This window comes from Schistocerca americana, chromosome 1 (genome assembly GCF_021461395.2).
Source record: "Schistocerca americana isolate TAMUIC-IGC-003095 chromosome 1, iqSchAmer2.1, whole genome shotgun sequence".
NCBI classification, from domain to species: domain Eukaryota; kingdom Metazoa; phylum Arthropoda; class Insecta; order Orthoptera; family Acrididae; genus Schistocerca; species Schistocerca americana.
In genome coordinates, this window is record NC_060119.1 from 195,017,184 (window position 1) to 195,045,099 (window position 27,916).

Genomic DNA, 27,916 nt, shown 5'->3' on the forward strand with positions numbered 1-27,916 from the left:
TTTGTATTGTTATCTCTGTTTGCCATTTTGATCTCACAAGAACTGGGTACCTATGAAATTGGGGAGGTGCCATGGGAATGGATGTGTGAAGAGATGGGGCAAAGACCTCTGGCATGGGAGATCCTGTCAGCGGTTGCACTACAGCCAGCATAGCCCACAGCTTCATGCAAACACACAAGCCTCTCTTCCCACATAGTCAGTGCTACAACAAAGTGGTGTCCCCTGGAGAGGAGAACAGTGACATCTTATAATCTCTTTTCAAGACACTAGACGTTATTTTCAACTGCTATTCCAGTTACAATGTCATCAATGTTTTTATTTATTCTACTTGGATTTTAATTCCCTTCCCAAATTGATCCTTGGCTTCCTTAACTGTTTCTTCAATGTAAAGATTAAGATAACATTGGAGATTGGCTACAACTGTCTCTCACTCCATTCTCAACTACTGTTTCCCTTTCATGTCCTTGAATGCTTATAACTGTAGTCTGTTTTCCATACAACTTGTTCATAGCTTTGACTCTCTGTATTTTATCCCTGCTACCTACAGAACTTTAGAGCACATTTGAGTCAACATTATCAAAAACTTTCTCTAATATAGCAATGTTATGAACTTAGGTTGGCCATTCTTCAACATATCTTATAAGCCATAGGGTCAGAGTTCCTACTTTTTTCCATAATGCAAACTGATCATCACCAAGTTCAGTTTTTACCAGTTTTTCTGTAAAGAATTTGTATCAGTATTTTGCAGCAATGACTTATTAAACTTATAGTTCAGTAATATGCAAAACTGACACTGTAGAATTATTACATTCTTCTTTAAGTCTGAGGCTATTTGATTGGTGTCATTGGTCTCATACAGTTAGTATACCAGATGGAATAGTTTCATCTTGACTGGCTCTCCCTAGGATTTCAATAATCTTGAAGGAAAGTCATCTACTCTAGGGGCCTTGTTTTAACTCAGGCCTTTCAGCACTCTGTCAAACTCTTCTCGCAGTATCACATCTCCCACTTCATATGCTTCCTCTTCTTTTTCTGTGATGTTGTCTTAAAGTTAATTTCTCTTGTACAGTCAGTCTGTGTATCCTTTTTAGCTTTCAGCTTTCTCTGCTTAGCTCATTGCTGGCTTCGTGACAGCTCTTGATATTCATGTAGTTGCTTCTCTTTTTTAAACAGGCTTCTACAGCCATGCATATGTCTACTAGACATTCCTGCTTAGTCATTTTGACTTTCTATTAGTCTTATTTATCAGACATCTGTACTTCCTTTCTTTAAGTTTCATTTGCTACATTTTTATATTTGCTCTTTTCTTCAGTTAATTTCAATATCTCCTGTGTCATATAATGGCCTCTACTGATTCTTGTCTTTTTGTCTATTTAATCCTCTGCTGCCTTCATTATTTCATCTCTCAAAACTATCTGTGCATCTTCAATTGTATTATTTCCCAATGTTTGAGTCAATCATTGCTTGATACTTCCATTGAAATTTTCAAATACCTCTGGTGCTTCAATTTACCTGTGCCAAATATCCTTAATTTCCTATCTTTCTACAATTCCTTCAATGTTAAACTGCAGTTCATAACAAATAAATTATGGCAAGAGGCACATTTGCCCCTGGAAATGTTTTGCAGTGTAATGTCTGATTTCAAAATTCCTGTCTTGTAACTACACACTTCTGGTAAAAAACTTAGTACACATTCTTAAAGGTTTCCAATTCAGTCAAGATTTATTGTTTCAACAATACCTATGGAGTACATGAAATGATTACATTTACAGACCAATGGAACAAATGGTTTTGAGGTACCCATGCTGAAGCACTCATAATAGTACATGGAGTAGCATCCATGGGAAGCAATACAGGCACTTAATTTGGTATTTACTCACTTGTACAAATGGTAAATACTGTCCTGGGATATGTTTCACCATGTCTGCTCAACCTGTTCACGTAGTTCTGGAGGACTTGTTAGTTGATGAGTCACTTCTCATCCCACCATATCCCACAAATGCTCAATGGGGTACAAGTCTGGAGACTGTGCTGGCCAGGGAAGTTGCTGCACATCTAACAGAGCACACTGAGTTTCATGAGTAGTGTTTGGGTGAGCATTATCCTGTTGGAACAACACACCACCTTCCTGTTGCAAGAATGGCAAAAGAATGAGTCTAACAACATTCTGCACATACCAAGATCTTATTAGTGTCCCTTCCAGAAACACCAAAGGTGAAGAAGAGTTGTAGCTTATTGTACCCTAGGTCATAAGGCATGCAGTGGGGCCAATATTTCTTGGACAAATCCACACTATGAGATAGTGCTCACCAGTTCTATGCCATACATGCAAATGACCATCACTTGCATGCAGGCAGAATATGCTTTCATCACTGAAGACGACATCACAGTGCATGTCAACACTGTGGCATGAGTGGAAGATGGGCTTAAGTTGTGCATGTTCATTGTCCCACTGTTAATAACTAGTTCAAAACAGTTCATGTTGATACATCTGGGCTCACTATTACACTTGTCTGTGCTGTGCTAGCTGTACAATTTGCCACTGCTGCCCTTAAAATACCATGATGCTGGTGGGCATCTGTGCTGTGTAGACATCCAGAACCTCATCTATATGTGTGGGAGTGTTCACACAACCACTGAGACTGTGCTGGCATAAGTTGTTGCCAGCACATCAGGTGGCAAAGAGGTTGTGAGAAGATCGATAATAGACACTAGAGAAAGTAAGCCTACAAGGAGAGAGGCCAATGACAGCTTGCAGGCAATGTGCCATCTATACCCTCTCAACTGCCAGTATTTAGATCACCACCACAGACCAGAGGGCCCAATCAGACCAAGTCAGTCATCCAGTGAGTCAGTGAGTTGAGTCATCAGTCGCAGCCCAGTGGGAGTTGCAGTCACAGTTAGCTCAGCCTTTGGCTCAGAGTCAGTCAGTACCTAGTGACTGGACAGTGTACATAGCAGGACTTATACTTCATCAGCAGTGAGGCTGATGTGGATGATTATGGAAGAACTTTTACCAGAACAACTAGCTTAAGATAAGAAACTTCTTGTTCTGGTTAATAAAGAACCCTATTAATATATGCATGCAATTTGTGTTATAGAAAGGGGATACTGGCCACCAAACAACAACTTCTCCTTGCTTCCCATGGTACAAGCCTACAGTGACAATGAGACTACACAAAAAACTGGAGATGAGTATAATTCATTGCAGATTTTGCTTGCTTCTCTTTTGTTTCAGCTTGCAGGTGTTTCTATTTGCTAATATATTGTTGTGTTCTTTCATGTATTCCTGGAGGGGAGCCACAGAACTAACGAAATTTCTGTTTTCAGAGGCTTTGCTTGCCTTTTTGCTATAATGTATATGTACAAACCATGGCAACCTTACCCATTCCAACTTCTGCCCCTTGTGCCCCAGCTGCAGATGGCCAGTGTGATGGATCTAACACAAGCTTTTAAGTTTCAGAACCAACAAAATGATGCCTTACTGACAACGTTACAACAACTTTTGGCTGCACAAGCCACATTGTCCACACAACAACAACAACAACCCACTGGCCGACTAACCCAACAACTGCTGCCAACCGGCATACCAACATTCTATCAATTTAATGACACAGAAGAGGAATGGCTCAAATACTAAAGCTACAATACTTTGTTTTGATTGTGGGGTTCCCAGTGTTCAGGTTAATACAAAATCTATTCCCAGTGATGTCTCCTGACAAACTCAGCTATGACAAAGTATTTGCCACATTAACCAAGTACTGTGACTAGCAACTCCACGTAGCTGCAGCCAGATATCAGTTCGTTTGCTTGCAGAAAAAGCCAGAACAGACGTAATGTCAGTGCCACACAGAATTAACGGGCATGATTAGAAAGTGTAAATTTAAGTGTAGTTGTGACAGTTTTTACAGTGATTTAATGATTAGGAATGCTATAACTTTCAATGTATCCAATAGTAGAATATGGAAACAGATCCTAAAGTACTCTGATTCATCACTTCCTCAAGTGTTGCAAATCTTAGAGCAATGTGATTCAGGTGCCATAGTGGCTGATAAAGTTTGACCAAGCTGCTATTTATTGGGTTGAGTCACCCCTTTCTCGTGACCACCACAAGCAGTCACAACAACAAGCACATACACAGCCACATGGACAGCCATGTAGAGAGGTAAACAGACTTAGTGAAGTCTTGCCCTAGATGTTTTGCTCACCTTAAAAGACAGGATTTCCCATCAGGCAAGGCAAAATGTTACATGTGTGGAAGAAAACACCATGTCCAAGCAGTTTGTTTGCAGTGGCACAAAAATTCCAATTTTGCCATCTCCCAGAAAAAACAGACTCTTGCACATGCAAGGAACACTGTTTTATCCTCCAACTCTCAACAGGTTTTGACAAAAGTAACATTAAGGTCATGCCTCATTCTTGCCCTAGTGCTGTGCAATGACATTCTAACAACCTATTTATCTCATTACGCGTTGCTGGCTGGCTGTGAACTTTCAGTTAGATGCAGGTGCTTCAGTAACATTGCTTAATCACGCCACATACAAACAGTTAGGCTGACCATGCCTTTCTAAATCCAGCAAGCGCCCCACTGTGTACAACACACAGGAAATTCCAGTGCTTGGTCAGTGTAACTTGCCAGCCACTTACAAATCTCACACTATGCCAGTGAATTTTACTGTGTTGAAATCAAGAGACAGTGAGAACATTTTTGGTTTAGATACCTTTGATTTGTTTGGACTTGGCATTCAAGATAATGTACTTTCCATGTTGGCTTGTGATCAAAAAGGCAGTGACACTAGCTTGCTTAAACAATTTCCTGAACTATTTTCAGAAGGAATGAGAAAAGCTAATAACTTCGTAGTGCATGTTACATCAGACAAGTCACAGCCTAAGTTTTTCCAGACCCAGCCCATTCCAATTGCTTAGGATGCAAAGAAGCCAGTAAATTGAAAGAATTGCTCCTATTCAAGCTAGTCAATGGGCAAGTCTGTTGGTTTTGTTGCCTAACACATTTGCATTTGTGTTGACTTCAAATCTACAGTCAATCCACAGACAGTAGTAGTCACTTGTCCATTACCTCACCGTGAGGAACTCATGGATAGTCTTGGTACAAACATTACTTTTCTAAGACAGATTTGTGTGATGCCTACTTACAAATTCCATTGGATGAAGAATCAAAGAATGTGTTTGTTGTAAATACACACTTAGCACTGTTCACTTAATTTGTGTTTGCCTCTTGGCATTGCTTTTACATCTGCCATTTTTCAACATTATTTGGAACAGCTGACTGCAGAAGTGCCATTTTGCTCAAACTACTTTGATGATATTGTTGTCTCAGGTTGTACACCAGAGGAACTTATTGCTAATTTGTGTATTCTTTTTTGAGTGTTGTCAGAATCAAGACTCACGTGTCATCTCAAAAAGTGTGATTTTTTTCAAACTGAACTACAGTACTTAGGTCATGTGATAAGCAGCCAGGGTATGCACAACCTCCAATTTCATTTGCTTGCAATCCATGACCTGCCTGTTCTCGCAATGTGCAGTCAGTACTAGGCAAGATGACATACTACATTTGGTTCATACTGACTGCCGCTCAGATTGTGACTCTATTTCATCACTTGAGTTGCAAAAATGTGCCTTTAGTGTGGACTAAAGACTGTCAACATGCATTTCAGAAACTCAAAAATGCTTTGCTTAGTGACAGATGTTTAGTGCATTTTGACCCTGCCAAGCTGGTAGTTTTGCAAGTCGATGCTTCTTCCTACGGAATCAGCACTGTGCTTTCACACAGAATTGGTGCACAAGACAGACCCATTGGTTTTGCCTCAAGTTGTTAACTCAAACTCGGTGCAGTTATTCTGAAATAGAAAAAGAGGCTCTTGCTATTGCGAATGGTGTGACCAAGTTCCATCATTATTTGTATGGTTGCAAGTTTAGTGATCAATCACAAGTTGTTGCAGTCATTGTTTCATTACCAAAGCTGGTTCCTACACACGCTGCTCAAAAATTACAGCAATGTAAATTGTTGGTTTCACAGTATCAGTATGAAATTGTGTACAGTCCTATGGCAATACACATACCCTATCTCACGTTCAATTGGCCCAGACTCTGCTTTTGATGCATCTGCCAAATTGACTCATAGAACTCTGAATTGCTGGAACCTTCTTCCTTGCACTACAGAAAAATAGCACAGGCCATGGAAGCAGACCCAGATCTCAAGATTTTGTTGCATTACATTTGGACATCTTGGCCTCTTCCATTGAACAGTATCTAGAACTCAGTATTGTGTCCATATTTTGCACATCAGCATAGCCTTTCAGTTCAAGATCGTGTGATTCTAGTTCAAAATGACAATGGACAATCATGTGTTTATGTCCAAAGAAATTCAAAAGGCATTTTTTGTGGTTCCTCCACCAAGGACATTGGGGGATTGTTTGCATTAAACAGTTAGCATGACAGCACTGACATGGCAGGGCATGGACACCCACATTGAACAGATGAGGTCACAATGTTGTGCATGCACAGAGAACCAATCCGCTCTTCCACAAACATTCTCAGCTTGGCCTAATACTCATTCATCATCTAACATCTGCTCCATTTCATCTGCAGTGCAACAGAGAAGCAGAATGCTTCACACACACTTTCAAACTACAGATGGCCAAGCTTTGCACCACCCACACATGGGAACAGGCACTGCAAATTTTTCTTGCTTGCTATCACTCCCACCCATGTGACAGACCATCACTGGTGGAACTTAGGCATGGCCACCGCCATCGGATGCTGCTGCACTTGCTACTCCCACTGCAGCATCTGGTGCCGCCAATGGTCCTCAAGTACCACTTTGCGCAATGCGATCTTGTTCTTTTCAGGGTTTATGGTAACTGTGGGTGCTGGAAAAGAAACATGATGTAGGAAGACATTGGATTTTCTGTGTATTTGATTACAAATCCTAATGGTTTGCATCGCCACCACCAGGACCAAATTTGTGCATGTCATTTGCCCCATGATTCTGTTGCTTTTCTTCCTCCAGATTCATGGCCTCATGGGACCATGCGGTGTTTGCAGCCACCCACTGGTGACACCAGGGCACCACAGGAGCGAATGGATGATGCGCCCTTGCCCACACCATCCGAGCTCACTGGCCCCATGGACCTGGACCCACCATCACCGTCGCTATTATCACCCCAGGACATGCCCTCAGGTCTGGACGTGTACCCTGGTACCAGTTTTCCGGAGGATGTTCCTGTTATTTCACAAACCAAATGACAGAGTACGGTCAGGAGTATGCCATCCTCCACTACCACTGCTCCCAGCTCATCTCTATGTCCAGCACCCTGCCCCCCCCCCCCCCCCCCCCTCCTGCCCCACCTCCCATTGTCATTCGCAGTCTCACTACATGAAAACGGAGTGTCATTTATGGAGGCAGGAATGTGCTGGCGTAAGCTGTCACCAGCATGCCAGGTGGCAAAGAGGTTTATTTATTTATTTATTTTGATCCAACATCAACTGATTACAAAAAAAGTTCTTTTTTGTTCCAGTCTTCTTTTTAAAAATAGGCACAACTCGGGAAATTTTCAACTCATCTGGAAATAGACCATCTTCCATATGAGAGTTGATAACTGTGATGCAGTTTTATGTATACATTTCTTGAGAGTGTCCATATTAAGACCATCATATCCTGCTGCATGGGAATTCTTTAAGCTACTAACTATTTTAATTATTTCTTCTTTACTTGTTGGCATCAAAAATATAATTTCTGACACTGGTGTTCCTCTGAACTTGTATTTATGATTTTTAAGCTGATTGTTTATGCTGGAGCCAACAGAAGCAAAGTATTTGTTAAATAGATCTGCTGTCTTATTGTGATCAGTTTCTATCGTGCCGTTTATCAGCAAGTGATTTTCAGTTGTATGTTTCCCAGATTAATCTATTTCTCTATTTAACAGTAACCATGATGTTTTGGAGATACTATTTGAGCTCTGAATCACACTTTCAAAATGTTTCTGTTTTTCTGAAATTAGAAGGTCTGCATAGTATTTCTGATACTTTTTGAATTCTTCTTTTAATTTTTTATTTCTCAAGTCATTTAACATAGCATACTCATACCATCTTAGTTTTTCTCTAGCCTCAGTGATTGAACTTGATATCCAGTTTCAGGTTACAGCATGTGACTGATTCTGTTTTTTATTAATGGCCAGGCTTGGTTAAGAATGTAGAATAGTTCACTTGAGAATTTGCCATAACTATGAAGTGTCGTTAGAACACTGTTCCAATCCACATTCCTTAGCAACCAAGAGGTTGCAAGAAGAGCACTATTAGACACCAGAGAAAGTGAGCCTATGAGAAGAGAGGCCAACAACAGACTTGCAGGCAATGTGCCGTCTATGCCCTCTCAACTGCCAGTATTTTGATTGCCACCATGGACGGAGAGCCCAGACAGACCCAATCAGTCATCCAGTGAGTCAACGAGTTAGGTCATCAGTAGCAGCCCACTAGCAGAAGCAGCTCAGCCTTTAGCTCAGAGTCAGTCAGTACCTAGCAACTAGATAGTGTTCAGAGCGGGACTTGTACTTCACCAGCAATGAGGCTAGCATGGACGATTACAGAAGAGCTTCTACCAGAACAACTGGCTTAAGATGTAATTTCTTGTTCTGATTAATAAAGAACCCACTTAATATATGTGTGCAATTTGTGTTATAGAAACAGGATACTGGCCACCAAACAACATCCTCTCCTTGCTTTCCATGGTACAAGCCTACAGTGACAACGAGACAACACAAAAGATACCAGCATCATTGCACAACTGACACAGCATGCCCAACTTGTGTGCCCATCTCCAAAAGCACCATCCCACTACTTGGAAGGCCACAATTTTACACATTTCAAAAGCATTCAGCTGACTGTATGAAGCATGAGTACATCTCCATGGCATGGGAGCCTGCTTGCTTCACATGTTGGTGCCGCACTGAGCATTCTGGCTGTGAGCCATCCCTATTAAATGGTAGACACAAACTCTGCTCTGTTAGCAATGTTTTTATGCTGTGCAGCAGACAATGTTGACACCATTATCAGTACATCTACTATCCTCAAGGTGGCATATGCTATAATTGGATCAAAATCAACATATCTTTCAAGGTGACCTAATTTTTCTTTTATTTTTAATTTTTATTTATTTATTTTTTCTGGCTGTGTAATCCATGAGAAACATTGCAGTGTCTCCAGGTCTCTTCCACATACACAACCTTGTTTCATGATTCTTAAACTAAGTGTAGGTAATGATTAAATTATGCCTTGTCCAAAAGTCTACCAGGTGGCACCCCCTATCACTTCTTTCACACAGTCCATGTTCCTCTACTACTTATTATCCTTCTCAGTTTCCTATTACTGAATTTCAATCTCTATCACAATTCAGTTTTCAAGCTTGTTAAGTAACTGTATAAATTCTTTTATCTCATCATACATTCTGCTAATCTCTTCATAGCTTGTGGAGCTAGTAGTCATACAGGGCCAGTTTAAGGCCCAAACAACACAAGCCACCACTTGGGGTGCCAGATGCACCATAACTGTAACTTTTATAAATAGGATAGATCACAATCAGTAGCAGCCTCTTAGGGTACTAAGCTGAGAGGCACACCCAAGTGTAAGATTTGTATATAATGCATTTCACAATTAGTAGTGAAAACTGACATGGGTAAAATTGTATGAGGAGAAGGGAGGGAGTGAGAGGGCAGCAAATGGTAAGTTATTTGTGTGGAAAACCAGCCCTGTTGGCATATAAACTATAAATTTGTACTACTGTGGTTGGTGATGGCTCCATGTCTATGTTGACTACAATAAAGAGTTTGCTATGCTGCTTTTAGCAGCTTACCTGCATTCCTATTTTGTCATTCATTATAAAACCCGCTCCTGCATTGCCCCTGTTTGAATTTTTATTGATAAGGCTGTACTTTTCCCACCAGAAATCCTGTTTTTTCCCACCACTATACTTCAATAATTCCCTCTATATCTAACTTCCTTGTGTTGATTTCCATTTCTAATTCTCTGATGTAGCTTACCAATTAAGAAATCTAACACTCCAGACTCATAGAATAACAATTTTGCTTTTCCTGAGGACAACACCCTTCCAAGTAGTACCTGCCAGAGATCCAAAGCATGATTATTTTAACTCTAGAACGTATAGAATCCAGGAAGCTTCCAATGTCGTTGAGCAATAAAACCCAGTTGTATGCAACTGGCTTAAATAACAGCTGTAGTTTTACCTTGTTATCAGCTGTTTCCACTGCCATCATAGGAAGACCATGGTGACAAAATTTTACATTGCCTGATCAGTCAATCTTCCAGGCTATTCCCCTGTAACTATTGAAAGGGCTCTCCAGAGATACCCATCCATTACGCTTGCATTTACAATATGGTAATCTGTAAGATTCAGACACATAAGCCACCACACTCTATGGTTTATCAGAAGACTCACCCATCATTAATTGTTGGTCAAAGGAACCTGGACATTACAAATTCCTGGTTTTGACTGCTTCTGTCAATAGTTGTGTAATACAGGTTTCATAGTTACTAGCTTCAAATATGAAGAGTATTTATTGTTTTGCTTTTAATCAAGAAAACTTTGAGTGTATCCATTTCAAGTATCAAAATTATGGAAAGGTTATATTAATATAATTACATGTTTATGTTCAACTATCGCAAAAAAGTAAAGGCCAAAGTAACACACAACAGCACAGAATGAGAATAAGCCTTCTTTGTTTGGTGAGTAGCAATGGATAAATACAAATTTTAATGATCATGAAGCTCAAGTGTTAACCCTCTCAGACCGTTTGCTACCCAGACAAAACCATAAAATGGCAGAGACTGCAAGAAGTTTCAACACACAAAACATAGAAACATTCATTCACTTCTCATCAAGAACAAATTGGGAAGAAGTTTCTCAGTTGCATGACACCAACAGAAAGTTTGAAAAGTTCTCTGACATTTTCATCTATTATTTTGAAACAGTATTTCCTCTGAAAACACAGGTGGTAAGTAACTTGAATCTAAAAGCAAAGTAATAAAACAAGAGACATAAAAGTCTCAAGCAACACAAAATGGAAATCGCTCAGTTACAGAAAAAACCACAATGTATCCCCTCTCCTCAACAGTTATATCACAAAATATATTAAAGTGTATAGAAAAGTCATATGTCAGGCAAAAATAATGGCCAATGATAAGTTTATATCAGAGTCACAAATAAAAGCAAAGCAATCCGGAAAGTAATAAAGCAGGAAGGAAAATGTAAAAAGGAAAATATCACACTGAACTGAACTGTGACCACAAGAGTTTTACTGATCCCCAGTAGTTGCAAATCTCTTCAGGCAGTACTATGAAGACATTACAAAAAAAACCTAATAATTGCCCAATGAACCAACAGAATAAAGTAAATTCTTGCCTCCACTCAATGACATCCCTGAATGAAATAATTCACATAACAAAAACCTTCAGAAAAATGCCCGCAGGAATTGATAGTATTTTATTCCGGACTTCATCATAAAGGAATGTATTATAAACATTGCAACAAGCAATTTGTAAATGCCTTTACAAATGTCTGCTTGTGTCTGTGTATGTGCGGATGGATAAGTGTGTGTGTGCGAGTGTATACCTGTCCTTTTTTCCCCCTAAGGTAAGTCTTTCCGCTCCCGGGATTCGAATGACTCCTTACCCTCTCCCTTAAAACCCACATCTTTTCGTCTTTCCCTCTTCTTCCCTCTTTCCTGATGAAGCAACCGTTGGTTGCGAAAGCTTGAATTTTGTGTGTATGTTTGTGTTTGTTTGTGTGTCTATCAACCTGCCAGCACTTTTGTTTGGTAAGTCACATCATCTTTGTTTTTATATATATATATATTCTAGTTTCTTTGTTGCTAGTAGCAGAAAACTGCTGTTGCGTATGAAAATATACCGTCCTTGCATTTTAAGTGGTTTTGACTTTTCTTTAACAGTTCCTACGAATGTTTCATGCTGCTATTTCGCTTCAGCTTCCAGCCCTTTCCAACTACAATTACTTTATTTTAATCTGTTATCATATTGATTTTTTAAAAATGCTATAATATTCTGACTTCATACAGTTAGTCGTGAGAGCTTCCAGCAACATATAACCTTAGAATTTGATTTCTTTTTATGCTGGGACCAAGTACGTCTTCCAGATTTTGACTTTCAGCCAGAAAATTGAGGCATTTGTTACTGCAGCTTGTGCTACATCTGCAGCAATAAACCCACTTACAATCTCACAAATGTGGGCATTCACAAAGTCCAGGAAGATGAAGCGTGATGCTGCTGAGCGAGCACTGACATCTCAAAGCACCTGAGGTATTTACTATCTGCAAACTGTCTTTTAGTGGTATTATAGAGTTGGATGGGATGCAGCTGAAGGAATCTGCACCCATAAGGGGGGGGGGGGGGCAGCACTGTTCCCCAGGCTGTGTACCATGAGACATGTTAATTGTGTTACATGCTAAGCAAAATAAAATGAAATTGAGGTGAGGAAAAGTCATCATTTCATGTATTTGAAATCAAAGTAATTAAAATAGTAGTGGTGCTCACACACAAATTAGTTTTCAAAAACACAACATTCACCCACAGCAACCAAACTGGTATCATATAAAGTATTGTCTGACTGCTAAGGTTGGGCATAGCTGGGGCCAAAACATTAATGGCCCAAAATCTTCCAATGATGTGAATTCATTCTGAACTTGGGAGCTGAACAAGGGAGACAGAGTTTACAAATCATGTGAGATGGGGACACAAAAGTAATTAGCGGCAATGGTTTTTGTTTCACATATTCTGTCTCCTTAAAATACTTCTATTTTCTTTATACAAGAAAGAAATAAAAAATATATGATGGTGGGGAGGGAGGGATGGGGTGTGAATGGGGCTAAACTTGTGAGAATGGTGGGTTTGACATGTTTCTACATTTGCTTCAAATCATATCCAAGGAACCTGAAGATAAAAACTCAAAAGCATTACACATTTTAAATTTCCTAGAAGGAAGAGTCTTTTTGAATGTAACCAGATCTTGTTCTCAAAGAACTTGTTCATTTTTGGCTAGACTCTGATGGCACCATGTGCAAATGATGTTTTATGCAACCCAGGGTGTACATAAACTTATGTTTATATTCCGCCAGTGTACTTCAGATGGTACGTCCCCCCTCCACCCACCTCCTCACCCCATTCACCTGATAAAAGTTCTGGACTGAAGAGAGAAAAAACAAAATCCATTTAATGGAGGTTTGAGGTTTTCTTTATGTATGTCCTTTGCATAGGAATGGATTGTACATCCAGTGAATTTTAGTCTAGCATTTTCCTTTCCTGCAACTAGTTTCATTTCTCTTAATTTGTGCTACTACATAGTTAACAGCTCTGTTTTAAGAGATCAGTCACCACTAGTGTAATCAAACGATAATGGATCATGCTTTTTCTTTATCAGCACTATTTTACATCTATTTATGTTGAAAGTTAACTACCAGTCATTGCAAGTATTCCTGAATTTTGCTGCGATTTTCTGCCTTAGTGACTTCCCGTATATTCAGAAGTGTCACTTACAGAAAACTTCATTGGACTGCAGAAATTATATGTATTGTAAATATTAACTGGTCCTATAACACTTCTGAAAAGCATGCCCAAAACTATTATCAGTCCTGACTATGTTGGCCCTTTAATTACAATGTACTGAGTACTGTCTGGTAGGAAGTCTTCAGATCAATGAGAAAGTTACTATAATAGTTCCTGTACTCATATTTTGTACACTATATGTAATAATTCGAGTTCCAAAGAAAATTCTTTACAGAAGTAAGGAAAAACTGGTAGAAGCTGACCTCAGAGGAGATCAGTTTGGATTCTGGAGGAAGGTAGGAACACAGAAGGCAATAATGGCTCTACAACCTATTGTAGAAGATAGATTAAGGAAAGGCAGACCCACTTTTATAGCATTTGAAGAGTTAGATAAAGCTCTTGACAATGTTGACTGGAACACTCTCTTCAAAACTCTGAAGATATCAGGGTAAAAATACAGGTTATTTACAGCTTGTACAGAACCAGATGGCTGTTATGAGAGTTGAGGGTCATCAAAGGACAGCAGTGATTGACAATGGAATGACATACGGTTGTAGCCTATCCCAGATGTTACTCAGTCCATACACTGAGAAAGCAGTAAAGGAAACCATAGATATATTTGGAGTAGGAGTTAAAGTTCAGAGGGAAGAAATAAAAATTATGAGGTTTGCTGATGACATTTTACTTGTGTCAGAGACAGAAAATGTCTTGAAAGATCAGTTTATCAAATAGACAGCATATTGAAAGACGAGCGTAAGATGAACATCAACAAAAGCAAAACAAAGATAAGTATTCAAATCAAATCAGGCGATGTTGAGGGAATTACATCCAGAAGTGAGACACATAAAGTGATAGATGAGTTTTGCTTTTTGGCCAGGAAAAGAACTGATGATGGATGAAGTAGGGAGGATATAAAATGTAGACTGTCAATTGGCAAGAAAAGCATTTCCGAATAACAGAAATTTGTTAACATCAAACATAGACCTAAGTGTTAGGAAGTCTCTTCTGAAAGTATTTATATGGAGTGTAGCCATGTATGGAAGTGAAACATTAGATTAGATTAGATTAGATTAGATTAATGCTAGTTCCATGGATCATGAATACGATATTTCGTAATGATGTGGAACGAGTCGAATTTTCCAATACATGACATAATTAGGTTAATTTAACAACATACTTAAGTTAATATAACAACTTTATTTTTTTTGTGTTTTTTTTATTTTTATTTTTTTTTTAATTTTTTTTTTTTTTTCTCTTAATTTATATCTAAAAATTCCTCTATGGAGTAGAAGGAGTTGTCATTCAGAAATTCTTTTAATTTCTTCTTAAATACTTGTTGGTTATCTGTCAGACGTTTGATACTATTTGGTAAGTGACCAAAGACTTTAGTGCCAGTATAATTCACCCCTTTCTGTGCCAAAGTTAGATTTAATCTTGAATAGTGAAGATCGTCCTTTCTCCTAGTATTTTAGTTATGCACACTGCTATTACTTTTGAATTGGGTTTGGTTGTTAATAACAAATTTCATAAGAGAGTATATATACTGAGAAGCTACTGTGAATATCCCTAGATCCATAAATAAATGTCTGCAGGATGATCTTGGGTGGACTCCAGCTATTATTCTGATTACACGCTTCTGTGCAATAAATACTTTATTCCTCAGTGATGAATTACCCCAAAATATGATGCCATATGAAAGCAATGAGTGAAAATAGGCGTAGTAAGCTAATTTACTAAGATGTTTATCACCAAAATTTGCAATGACCCTTATTGCATAAGTAGCTGAACTCAAACGTTTCAGCAGATCATCAATGTGTTTCTTCCAATTTAATCTCTCATCAATGGACATACCTAAAAATTTGGAATATTCTACCTTAGCTATATGCTTCTGATTAAGGTCTATATTTATTAATGGCGTCATACCATTCACTGTATGGAACTGTATGTACTGTGTCTTATCAAAATTCAGTGAGAGTCCGTTTACAAGGAACCACTTAGTAATTTTCTGAAAGACAGTATTGACAATTTCATCAGTTAATTCTTGTGTGTCAGGTGTGATTACTATACTTGTATCATCAGCAAAGAGAACTAACTTTGCCTCTTCATGAATATAGAATGGCAAGTCATTAATATATAATAAGAACAACAAAGGACCCAAGACTGACCCTTGTGGAACCCCATTCTTGATAGTTCCCCAGTTTGAGGAATGTGCTGATCTTTGCATGTTACGAGAACTACTTATTTCAACTTTCTGCACTCTTCCAGTTAGGTACGAATTAAACCATTTGTGCACTGTCCCACTCATGCCACAATACTTGAGCTTGTCTAGCAGAATTTCACGATTTACACAATCAAAAGCCTTTTAGAGATCACAAAAAATCCCAATGGGAGGTGTTCTGTTATTCAGATCATTCAAAATTTGACTGGTGAAAGCATATATGGCATTTTCTGTTGAAAAACCTTTCTGGAAACCAAACTGACATTTTGTTAGTACTTCATTTTTACAGATATGTGAAGCTACTCTTGAATACATTACTTTCTCAAAAATTTTGGATAAAGCTGTTAGAAGGGAGATTGGACGGTAATTGTTGACATCAGATCTATCCCATTTTTTATGCAAAGGTATAACAATAGCATATTTCAGTCTATCAGGGAAAATGCCCTGTTCCAGAGAGCTATTACACAGGTGGCTGAGAATCTTACTGATATGTTGAGAACAAGCTTTTAGTATTTTGCTGGAAATGCCATCAATTCCATGTGAGTTTTTGCTTTTAAGCAAGTTTATTATTTTCCTAATTTCAGAGGGAGAAGTGGGTGAGATTTCAATTGTATCAAATTGCATAGGTATGGCCTCTTCCATTAATAGCCTAGCATCTTCTAATGAACACCTGGATCCTACTATATCCACAACATTTAGAAAATGATTATTAAAAATATTTTCAACTTCTGACTTTTTGTTCGTAAAGTTTTCATTCAATTTGATGGTAATACTGTCTTCCTCTGCTCTTGGTTGACCTGTTTCTCTTTTAATAACATGCACAATAAACAGTTTACCGTAGACAAGAAGAGAGTAGAAGCTTTTGAAATGTGGTGTTACAGAAGAATGCTGAATATTAGGTGGGTAGATCACATAACCAATGAGGAGGTACTGAACAGAACTAAGGGATCAGTTAGCAGTTCGTAGGACACATTCTGAGGTGTCATGAAATTACCAACTTGAATGGAGGGAAGTGGGGGGGGGGGGGGGGGCAAAAATTGTAGATGGAGGCCAAGAGATGAATACAGTAAGTATATTCAGAAGGACAAACTCATTCAGAGATGAAGAGGCTTGCACAAGGAGAAGTGCATAAAACCAGTCTTTGGATTGAAAACCACAACATGCCAATGAGGAAGACAACAAGCAGGCAATCAACCTGTTTGCCATTATTTCTCCCTTATGGATCTTGTGGAGAAACAAGTTTCATATGAGAACTGCTTGCAGAATTCCCATTGACTCCAACAAAAAAGATTTTTTGTCTCTAAGAAGATAAAAATACGTGAGAACATAAAATATATTCAGTTTGCAGTATAATACTGATATAAAAATGCAGATATACATACACATTACACATTCATTTTTATGAAGGGGTATGAACAGTGCCTCTCTGCAATTGTTTGGAATCCTGCAATAAACTGATGGTTTCATGTAATACTGCTGATCAGTGATATCACTAATGGTTACAAAGACAGGGATTTACTGTTTATCCAGAAGATATTGTGACACTAATTGGTAATTGCCTTCTGAAGCATATACAGAAATCTGTCTCCAAATTCTCCAGGATTCTTGATGCCCACATTCAAATTAATGGTCACCAGACCTGGAGCAGACTGGCGATCACTCCATATGGCTCTGAAGGGGTGTGACATGATCTCAGTTTGTCAAACAACTGTAGTAGTCATGTACAGCAATTTATGCATGTAGAAAATATTCTCTGCAGTATTGAAACTCCACCCAAAATGCTGTTGAGGTCAGAAACCAAAATTATTTTGTAAACTCTGATATGCTATGACTAATGGACCTTCCATGTTAAGAAACTGGTTAACTGGTGGCATGCTCCCATCCTCCTTGCACACCTATTTATGACAGAATGGCCAAATATTGTGTCAACACTCATACCATATGAAACACCTAGCTGTAATCATTGGGCCGCACACACAGCAAATCTTCAAATATGATAAAGTTGCCTGTTAGGTTTGGCCACTCACTTTATGTACTTGTTTACTTGTTTCTCCAAATGAAACCATAGGATATATCACCTGTCATTGAAATTCAGTTTTTGATGTTGAGATTTGTGCAGTGTTGTAGCACCTCAGCCTCTCCCATTCATTAAATGCTCTACAGATTATTCTATAAATGAATGTATCCAGCAGAGGAGCTTGTTTAATACATACAGGATACTAATTTCTGTCTCCAAAATTTGAAATGTACCAAGCAAGGTGACATAGTGGTTAGCACACTGGACTCACATTCAGGAGGATGACAGTTCACTGGCCATCTGGATTTAGGTTTTCTGTGATTTTCCTAAATTTCTCAGGGCAAATGGCAGGGTTCTTTCTCTGAAAGGGCACAGCCAATTTCCTTCCCCATTTGTGACACCACCCAAACTTGTGTTCCATTTCTAATTACCTTGATGTCGATGGGAAGTTAATCCCAATCGTCCTTCCTTCCCCCAAAATTAAAGTGCTTGTTTATGAAATAGGCATTATAAAGCTATATATGGTTTTATTTGATTTATATTTTCCTCTTTGCTACTGGTTTTTGGGTTATAGCCTCTGTTCTCAAGTTGTCATTCTTGTTGTCAGCCAAGCCATCGGGCTTGAATCCAACATCAACAATGGCCACACTTTGGCTATGACCAGCAGTGATGACAGCTTTCAACCTAATGCCTTCGATGATAGCAGGTGTAGCTTGAGAATGGGGGCTGTTTCCCTATAACTCAGTAACTGAGCTTATCTTCATATTCAACAATCTGTTCAGGAGTAAGTTCTACTGCTAGCACTTTGCTGACAGTGTTACTGGAATTGCTCTCAAGTTCATCCATTGTTTAGTTAAGAGTAAAATAAAGAGAGTATGGTATTCTGATTGAGATCACATAATGAGCACCAATAGTTTGATTTGTGCCACTGTTAAGCATTGTAGACAACGCTGGGCTGCAGTCAATATTTGTGCTCCTGGAGCGGGTGCAACTGTGTATGAAGTGTGCCAACCAAAAATAAAATGATTTTGTGTGGTTCCATTTTTATTCCACAACTGAAAACCTATAACTATTCCTTCAGTATTGCTTCAGGTAACACAGCGATAAATTGTGTTGTCATACGTCCAAGTGAGCAGCAGCAGTATAAAATACAAAGTGAGCTATGTGAGGAAAAAAAATTTATGATCAGTTCAAAAAAATAACCCCACTTACAAATTAGCAACATAATCCCACATTGAGACAGTTGTCTATGAGATAATTAGTGATTGAATAAGCAGTTGACCAAGATCTGATGCAACTGCACTGCTTTACACTTCGAATGCATCATTACTGTCTCTTTAACACCTGTCCTTGGCAACAGAGAATTATAATGAAAATTTATTTCATTATTGTATAATAAAACAGTAGTTTAGCTCATATTATGTAAGTTTGTTTTCAACTTGTTTAAATAAACTAAGATTAAACTGTGATTTGACCAAACTTGACTTACGTTGGTAACATAAGGAAACCTATTCTTTTCATGTGTACAAAGTGCACCACGTGCCTACTCGTGTTATGACAAACAGTGTGCCAGCTCAAGGGTTACGCTCTGTGGGTAGTTGTTGCTAGCTGTGGTGCTGCCCAAGTCAAGCTGCCTATCTGGCTGTAATTGATGGCACCAAACCAGTATTAAACTGTCTGCCTCATTAGTCAGCTATTTTGCTACATTCAAACTAATCTGTCAATATTTCTTAAAAGATCTTGTCATCTAAAGTCACTGCCCATGGCAGTAGGGCAGCTGTGTTATAGTGTTCCACAAAGGAATATGTCTCTATTCTCACAATCAATTTAGCTGATCACCAACATAGTTTCAAACATTTTAAGCACACCTACTCCTCTACTTAACTTACAATACAACCAAAGGGTCAGTATTTTTTAAACACTAGTTTCACTAGTCAAGGCTACAGAAAGTAGTGAGGGCTATTGTCTCTTTTTATCACACCTGCTGCAGCTTAGCTGCCCACAGGGGTCAAACACTTCTTGGTGCGCATGACAGTATATTGGCTGTCCTTTGAATCAACTGTCTCATTACATTGCATCCTAAATGGCAGCATTTATTAGGAAAAGAGTGCAGAACACTTATATCTGTAGTTTAATAACAAAATTAATTTGTAATAATGTAATAATTCAAGCTAGCATAATATTTTATGACATGTTACTCATTTTAAATATATGGTGTTCATTTTAATTGAAGACATTGAATTGTCTTGAAAACTACTCTTCAGATAAAAAAGTTATCATTCCAATTTGTTTATGTCAAAGGAGGACATCCAGTGATACCACTGTCAATCTGCTACCCCAATGCATCCATGGGTGGAGGGGGACAACTTTGAAATCTTCAGTGTTAACACATGCTTCTTATTATACTTGTAGATTACAGTTCTACAACAAAATCTACATACATTTTGTCTGAAGCATTTTCTTTATTTTGGTACAGATGGTGCTGTAAATAGAGAAGTAGAAATGGGTACACAATCATAATTTATGACATGCTACCCAATTGGCCATTGGATATCCAGTGGCATCTGGGATGCTACCTCCTTGCATTGAGGGTAGGACAGGCCAGTATCTCATAACTTCTAATTGGAAATCCCATTCACAATATTGTACTCCTCTGACACATCAAACAGGGGACCACTCAATGTGCCACTGTGGCCATGGCTAGAGGTAAACACTACTCTTCATTCTAATTAGAGTAAGTGTTCAAACATAATACCACCAACTTCAGTCCATTTATTGATCTGATTTTCAAAGGACTGTTTACAGGACAGAAGCATATCTGTGGGAATGTCAACACAGGCCTTCCTGATGTGCTCAATCGTGTCTTCACAGCTTGTTGGCACTTGCTAGTACACCTGATCCTTTAAATATCCCCATCAAAAGAAATCCGGCAATGTCAAATCTGGCAACCCAGCAAGCCAATTAATAGGACCAGCTCTGTCAATCCCCTGACCAGTATCAACATGGCCGAATGCCTCCTGTGCTTCAGTTTTATAATATGCTGAGCAACCCTCAAGCTGAAACCCCGTACATTGTTGAACATCCACGGCAACATCCTTCAGTAGTACAGGGGTAGTTCTTGGTCCAAAAACGTTCACTATTTGCAAGCTGTTGATAAAATATGGGCGAATGAGTTTGTTCCCCATGATGCCACACATATGTTCACCAATAAAGGACATTGAGGGTCAACTTGCCATGTCCAGTGTGGATTGTCTACACTTCAGTAATGCATATTATGCCTGTTATCACTACCATGGTTTGTGAATGTAGATGCATTGGAAACTAGCACCTCAGCAAAGAATGTGGGGGTCATTTGCATTTGTTGACATGTCCATTCACAAAAAGCTAGCTGCTTATGGAAATCAGTGGCATGAAGATCTTGATGCTGTAATGGATGGTACAGATGATACTTATGATGAGACAGTATTATGACAATATCACCTACAGTTATACTGGAATCATGGTGTTTTTGCCAGGTGCTTATCTGTGGGTTGTGATGCACTACCACTAGTACAGCTATTTCATTAACTTCTCCTGTAACACATTTGTTTTGTTTCCTTTTGCTGGTGTGTTCACTGTCTTCAGACATAAAAGTGTTCACAATCTTGTGAAAGAATGAATGAGATTGAGCTTTTTCTGGAAAACACTTGGCATACATGACAGCAGCAGTCTCAGCATTTCTCCTACATTCTCCATAAATCAGGATCATTTAAATTTTTTCTTCTGTGGTTGCAACATTCATTGTCTGCTTGCACATCTGTTCTCCAAATGATAGGTAGATGTGTAGGCAATAAGCACAGTGCAGGTATTGTGCTGTTTAGAGTTGCTGTCTGTTCTATGTCTGCATGATATGTGAGCTCCAGCTGCAGTGTACTGCCTTTTATGATATGTCATCATTCACTACATACCCAATATGTTTGAGGAATGCAACATAGCAAATGGGGTATCCAATGAGAAGCTTGAATTTTTAATGTGTGATGAATATGAAATATGTGAAAAGAGCCAAAGAAAGGAAGTACTTTTGTCAAATGCAGCGACCACAAATCATTTCAGTAGGCCTACGAAGTCCTGTAATAACAAGAAAGGAAATACCAGAAAATATATGGAACATATTTATCATGCAAACAAGATAACTACTGATACAGGTAAGAGGAACAAAGAAGATATTTTCATACTTTCAGACAGTCATGGAAAGGGCTTAGCCGACATTTTGTGTAACATGCAAACTATGTTCAAGGTTAGTAGAATAATGAAACCGGGTGCCCCATTGCTTGAAGTTTTAAAAAACTGTGAACATTCTTTGAAGCCGGGAAGCAACTGTTTAATAATAGGAGGTGCTAATGATGTTTACAGGAATGAGGGCAAACTTGCCACAAGAGCTCTAAGAAGTACATTACAGAAAATTACAGATTTTAACTTCTTCATTGCCAGTATCCCACAAAGACATGATCTTATAGAACAATCCTGTGTCAACAAAGAAATCACTGTTACTAATAGGAAATTTGAGAAAATCTGCCGAAGCCTCCCAAATGCCACATATGTGGACGTACCATCTACAGAGAGAAGTCATTTTACCAGGCATGGGCTTCACAGAAATAAACTCGGAAAATCATTCATTAGTCGAGAAATCCTTAATGTAGTGAAGTCAGTTGAGGACAAGAATAGCATGACCGTACCACTTCCACCACCAAACACAGCAACTGAAAATTTCCAAGAAAATGAAACGGAATCACTGACAACAGGTCCAGCACCAGAATTTCCACTTTCCTCAAAAGCAGCTGAGATAAATGATTCAACTAGGACAGAAGTTTGCAAAGCAGCTTCAGCAGAAGCAGCTACATACTACGCAACTGCATCATTAACAAGAAAAAAAACGTCTGATGTGCTGGCAGCCAACGACCTTTCATCAGTATTGGCCCCTCCTCAGTCTTCAACAGTGGAAGACTTTTCACCATCATCAGCAGTAACAGAAGCTAATAGAAGAAGCACAAGAACCAGGAAACTTACAACTCTGCAGGATTTTTGGTACCCGGCCTCAGTTACAAGACTAACATAAGGCACATACCTTCAGATACGCAACTTCCAAGTCTAACTGGCAACAGACTCACCTCCACTGTCATCAACAGAAGAATAACCTGCCACCAGCTCATCTTAAGTATTTTTTAGCATCAGGTCTAAAGGGAAGGACGCCACCAAGATAAGTGAAAACAATTGCCTAACAGTGTTTCACCAAAACATTCAAGCCATAAAGAACAAAGCACAACAGCTAGAAGTAGAATTGGAAACTTTTGATAGCCAAATTTTGTGTATCACTGAACACTGGTGCAAAGGGAAGGAAACTGAACACATTGCATTAGCCTCATATGACCTTGCATAGCAGAATCTCAATGAATGGTGGAGGTTCATGTATCTATGTAAAAAAAGGTATGTCATTTAAAGTTAGATATTATCTTTTAGATCTAGGTGAGGAGAAACATTTTGAACTTTCCGCTGTTGAAATAATAGGACCTGGCATAGGAGAAAAATTAGTCATATTTTGTGTTTACCACTCTCCCAGTGGAGACATTGATATATTCTTCTGAAAACTGAACCAAAGCTTAGACAAGGTTTCTGGACCAAAAGCAAATGTAATTATCTGTTTTAACTTAAACATTAATATGATGAAGCCTGATAAAGCTAGCAACATATATGTGAATATTCTAAGCTGTTATGGAATATCCTCCCTTGTTAATTGTCCAACTAGAATAATGAAAAAATCTTCCTCATCTGTAGATCATGTAGCTACAGATATTGATAGTAAAAAATGTCATATTGTTGTCCAAAACCTGGGCCTATCAGACCACCACTGCCAGATCTTAAAAACTAACATTCATGTAGAAACTCCTCCTAAACTGTGTACATACAAAAGAATTTTTTCCAAATCAGCCCTGTATGAGTTTAAATCCCAGCTACAATATGAAGATTGGAGGGAAGTCTATGCAGAAACCAATGCAAATGAGAAATTTATCAAGTTCATGTCAGTTTTTAAACTCAGATTTGAAGAGATGTTTACCAAAACTTTTTATCAAATTAAAACTACAAAGAGAAATCAGTGGGTGACTACAGGTATCAAAAAGTCCTCAGAAACTCTTAGATATCTCACCTCCATAAAAAATAATCAATCTAAACCAGAAGTTCTGCAATTCTGCAAAAAGTACAGGAAAATATACAGAAAGGTGCTGCTAGCAGCAAAAAACTTTCAAACAACAAAATATTACTTGAAGCTGAAAACAAGAGCAAAGCAGCCTGGAACACCGTCAAACAGGAAACATTTAACTCTGCTAAAAAGGACCTCAATTCACATATTAAAAACATAGATGTACCAGTAGGTAAAGCTAAAAAATTAGCTGATTTTGTAAACTCATATTTCAGTAGTATTGCAAAAAAATTACAGCAGAAATTTCCAGATACGTATGATTTACCTACTCAGAACCAGCCAACAAACTCAATGGTGCTCTTGCCAACTACAGAAAGGGAAGTGGCACTAGTAGTACACCAACTAAAAAATAAAACTTCAGTAGGACTTGATGAAATCCCAGTCTGCATAATTAAAGAAGGTATAGACTCCATAAAGGGCCCATTAACAGACATAATTAATGAATCTTTCAAATCTGGATACTTTCCAGAGTACCTAAAACAAGCAAAAGTTATACCTATCCTTAAAAACGGAGATATGGAAAATGTAGAGAACTACAGGCCGATTTCTATACTGTCTGTAATTTCTAAAATAATAGAAATACTAGTCAAAAAGAGACTGCTAAATTACCTGAATAAATATAACCTTCTTTCCAATGACCAATTTGGTTTTAGGCCCGGAAAAGGCACACAATCTGCTATAGCACAGTTCACTAAAGTAATTTTAGAAGCACTGGACAAAGGTGAAAATGTAAGTGGTATCTTTTTAGACTTGTCAAAGGCCTTTGATACAGTTGACCACAAAATCTTACTTCATAAATTAGGGCAAATAGGAATAAGAGGTGTGACAAAGAAGTAGTTCAAATCATACTTGGAAAACAGAGTTCAACGAGTTGAGATATCACAAGTTTCAAACAGTTCCCTTGTAACCCAGAACATGTGAATATAGGCGTCCCACAGGGAAGTGTATTAGGCCCAATATTGTTTCTTGTATACATTAACGACTTCCCATAAAGTATCAGACATGGAGAAAAAATACTTTTTGCTGATGACAGCAACATAATAATAAGAGGTGAAAATCCAACACAACTGTCAGAAAGATCAAACGAGGCTCTCAATGATGTCTACAACCAGTCATTAAAGAAAATAAAGTAACCCTAAATGTAAAGAAAACTAACTATGTTAACTTTGATTTGAACAAAAAACACAATGCCACTAGAATAAAAGTTAATAATAATGAATTAGAATGTGTAACAAGTACCAAATGCTTAGGGATGAATGTAGACAGCCAATTGAAATGGACAAACCATGTCAACATTTTGGCAAAGAAATTATCCACAGCATGCTATGCTCTTAGAATCCTTGCAATAACACCTGTCTTAAAATAACATATTACGGATATCTACACTCAGTCCTCAGCTATGTGATCATGTTTTGGGGAACAAGTGCCAGTAACATACAAACTGTGTTCAAAGTACAAAAAAGAGCCATAAAGATAATAACAAACAGCAACAACAGGGCCCACTGTCTAGAATTACTTAGAAAGCTAGATATTCTAACTGTTTCTTGTGAGTATATCTTTCAGAACATAATGTCCATTAAGAAAAATCTCAACATGTAAACACAGACAGCCTAATACATGACCATGAAGCAAGACCTTGTCACCACCTCCATCTAGATAGAAAGGACAAGGCAAAGACGCAAAAAAGTATATTTTATAATGGGATAAAACTGTATAACAAATTTCCACAGAAAATTAAAGAAATAAATGAGCCCCTCACTTTCAGACAAAAGCTTAAAACCTTCTTAGTAAGTAAAAGTTGTTATACTGTAAAAGAATATTTAACATAGATGTAGATTATTAGCAACATATGACATTATCACCAAAATATGATGTAATTATAAATGTGTGTATGACTAGTTATAAAAACTACACAAAATATGAGAAATCTGTTTCATTGTAAATGTAAATGTGTGCTCATGTATTATAAACTGACGACATCCATACAATATTTATTGTTCCACAGATGAATAAATAAATAAAAGCTATGAAATACTGGTCTGCCCTACCTTTGCAGCATGAAGGTGGTGGCCCATGTGTCATTGTACATTTAAGGATTACTGAGGGGCCCGTCATAAATTACAATTTTGTACCCATTTCCATTCCTCTGATTACAGTACCATCTGTGGTGAAATGGCGAAAATGCTTCAGACAAAACATATATAGATTTTTGCCATAGAATCAAAATCTGTAATAAAAAATGAGGCTTCCTATTGAAATTTCAATGTTGCTCCCCTCACCACCCACACATGTGGTAGGGTGGCGGGTCAAGTGTGGTTTCGTTGAATGCCTCCTCCAAAACAAATTAGACTCATAAAGTTTTTTGAGCCTATGTGTAATTTTCGAGATATATCAATGTCTTCAGTTAAAATGAAGACCCTGCATATATAGTATTTGATATAATTTTATTCAGCATTCAAGCATTCTTTTTATTATGTAACTTTTATCTACTACGATTATGAATGTTAGTCAATTGGCTCAAACTTCTGAAGAATTTGTAATAAAGTCCATGTCCCTATGATGGAATGATGTCATGGGGAAGGAAACTGAAGCATGCAGCGGGAAAAAAGCATAGTTAGAATTAGCTGTGTATGGATCATAACACAACAGGGGATTCTGTATAAGACTAAAAAGAGCATGGTTTTAATTTAGCAACAATGGAGGAAGGAAATGGGTCTCTCCAATGTGGCAGTAGGATTTCTGATTAGCTTTGAGCAGCAATTGGCCACACTGTGAAAGTGTTTGGACTTTGATTTTTCATGACTCCACTGCAATTTAAAAGATTTCTGTGTTGTGGAACTATGGTGATACGGGCATAGTAAAGTTTTCTTGGGAAGTATGTTAAGACATACAAACAGTCTGAATAGTTAATCACAAATTGTGTGTTATGTTCAGTGTGCTTAGTGCCTGCTAGAACGTAGTGGAACAATTAGTGCCACTAATAACTTGTTTTAGTAAATAAGCAGCACCATTTCAAATATATTCATTATACTGCCTAGTTCATTTGCTGTAAAATAACTCCAGCTACCAATACATACTTTTATTTAAAATGCTGTTAATGAGTCTGCAAAGACATTGGAAACTTAACAGCTTTTTAAAAGGGAACTGTTTTGCAATGTTGAGTGATTGGTCACTAGACTAGGATTCCTCAACTGCCACGTAGTGACACATTGGTGTGTCACAAATATATATCAGGTGTGTTGCAAGATTTTTGTGTTCATGCTGGAGAGTAATACTTTTATTGCTTGTCTTATGTTAACATTCATATGGTCCTATTCAAGAGTCTTACATGTAAAATTCATATCTCATAATCATTCCATAATTGAAAGAATGTGTTGTTGTATGTACTTTATGAGTTCGTGTTTTGAATCGAGGAAAAAAAATCACCTAAGTTATACCCCAAAGAAAACATGCTTGAGAAAAACTGCACTAGACGACATCTAACTGGCCAAAAATTGTTGAATATGATTGTACATTTACATTCCGCTCCCAAAATTAGTTTATGAAAACAGGGTGTAAGCTCACATGATTTGTTCATTAAGCTTCTTTCTTTTTTCCCTTGATGTTTTTGTGAGTTTTCTTCACTGTTCTGGCATCTTTTTTTATTACTAGCACCATTATAGGTCTAAAATAATTACCAGCTGTATTAAACACTTCATTCCAGAAAATAAATTCTTTCCTCACCCAAAAAATGAGGAAATGTACCAGACAACAATTAATTTGTTTTCCTTCACCCGAGTACATATCAGTAGCAAGAACTTCACAAAAAGTTAATAATTTGAAAACAGTTTGTTGTTTAACTATAGTTCATACCTAT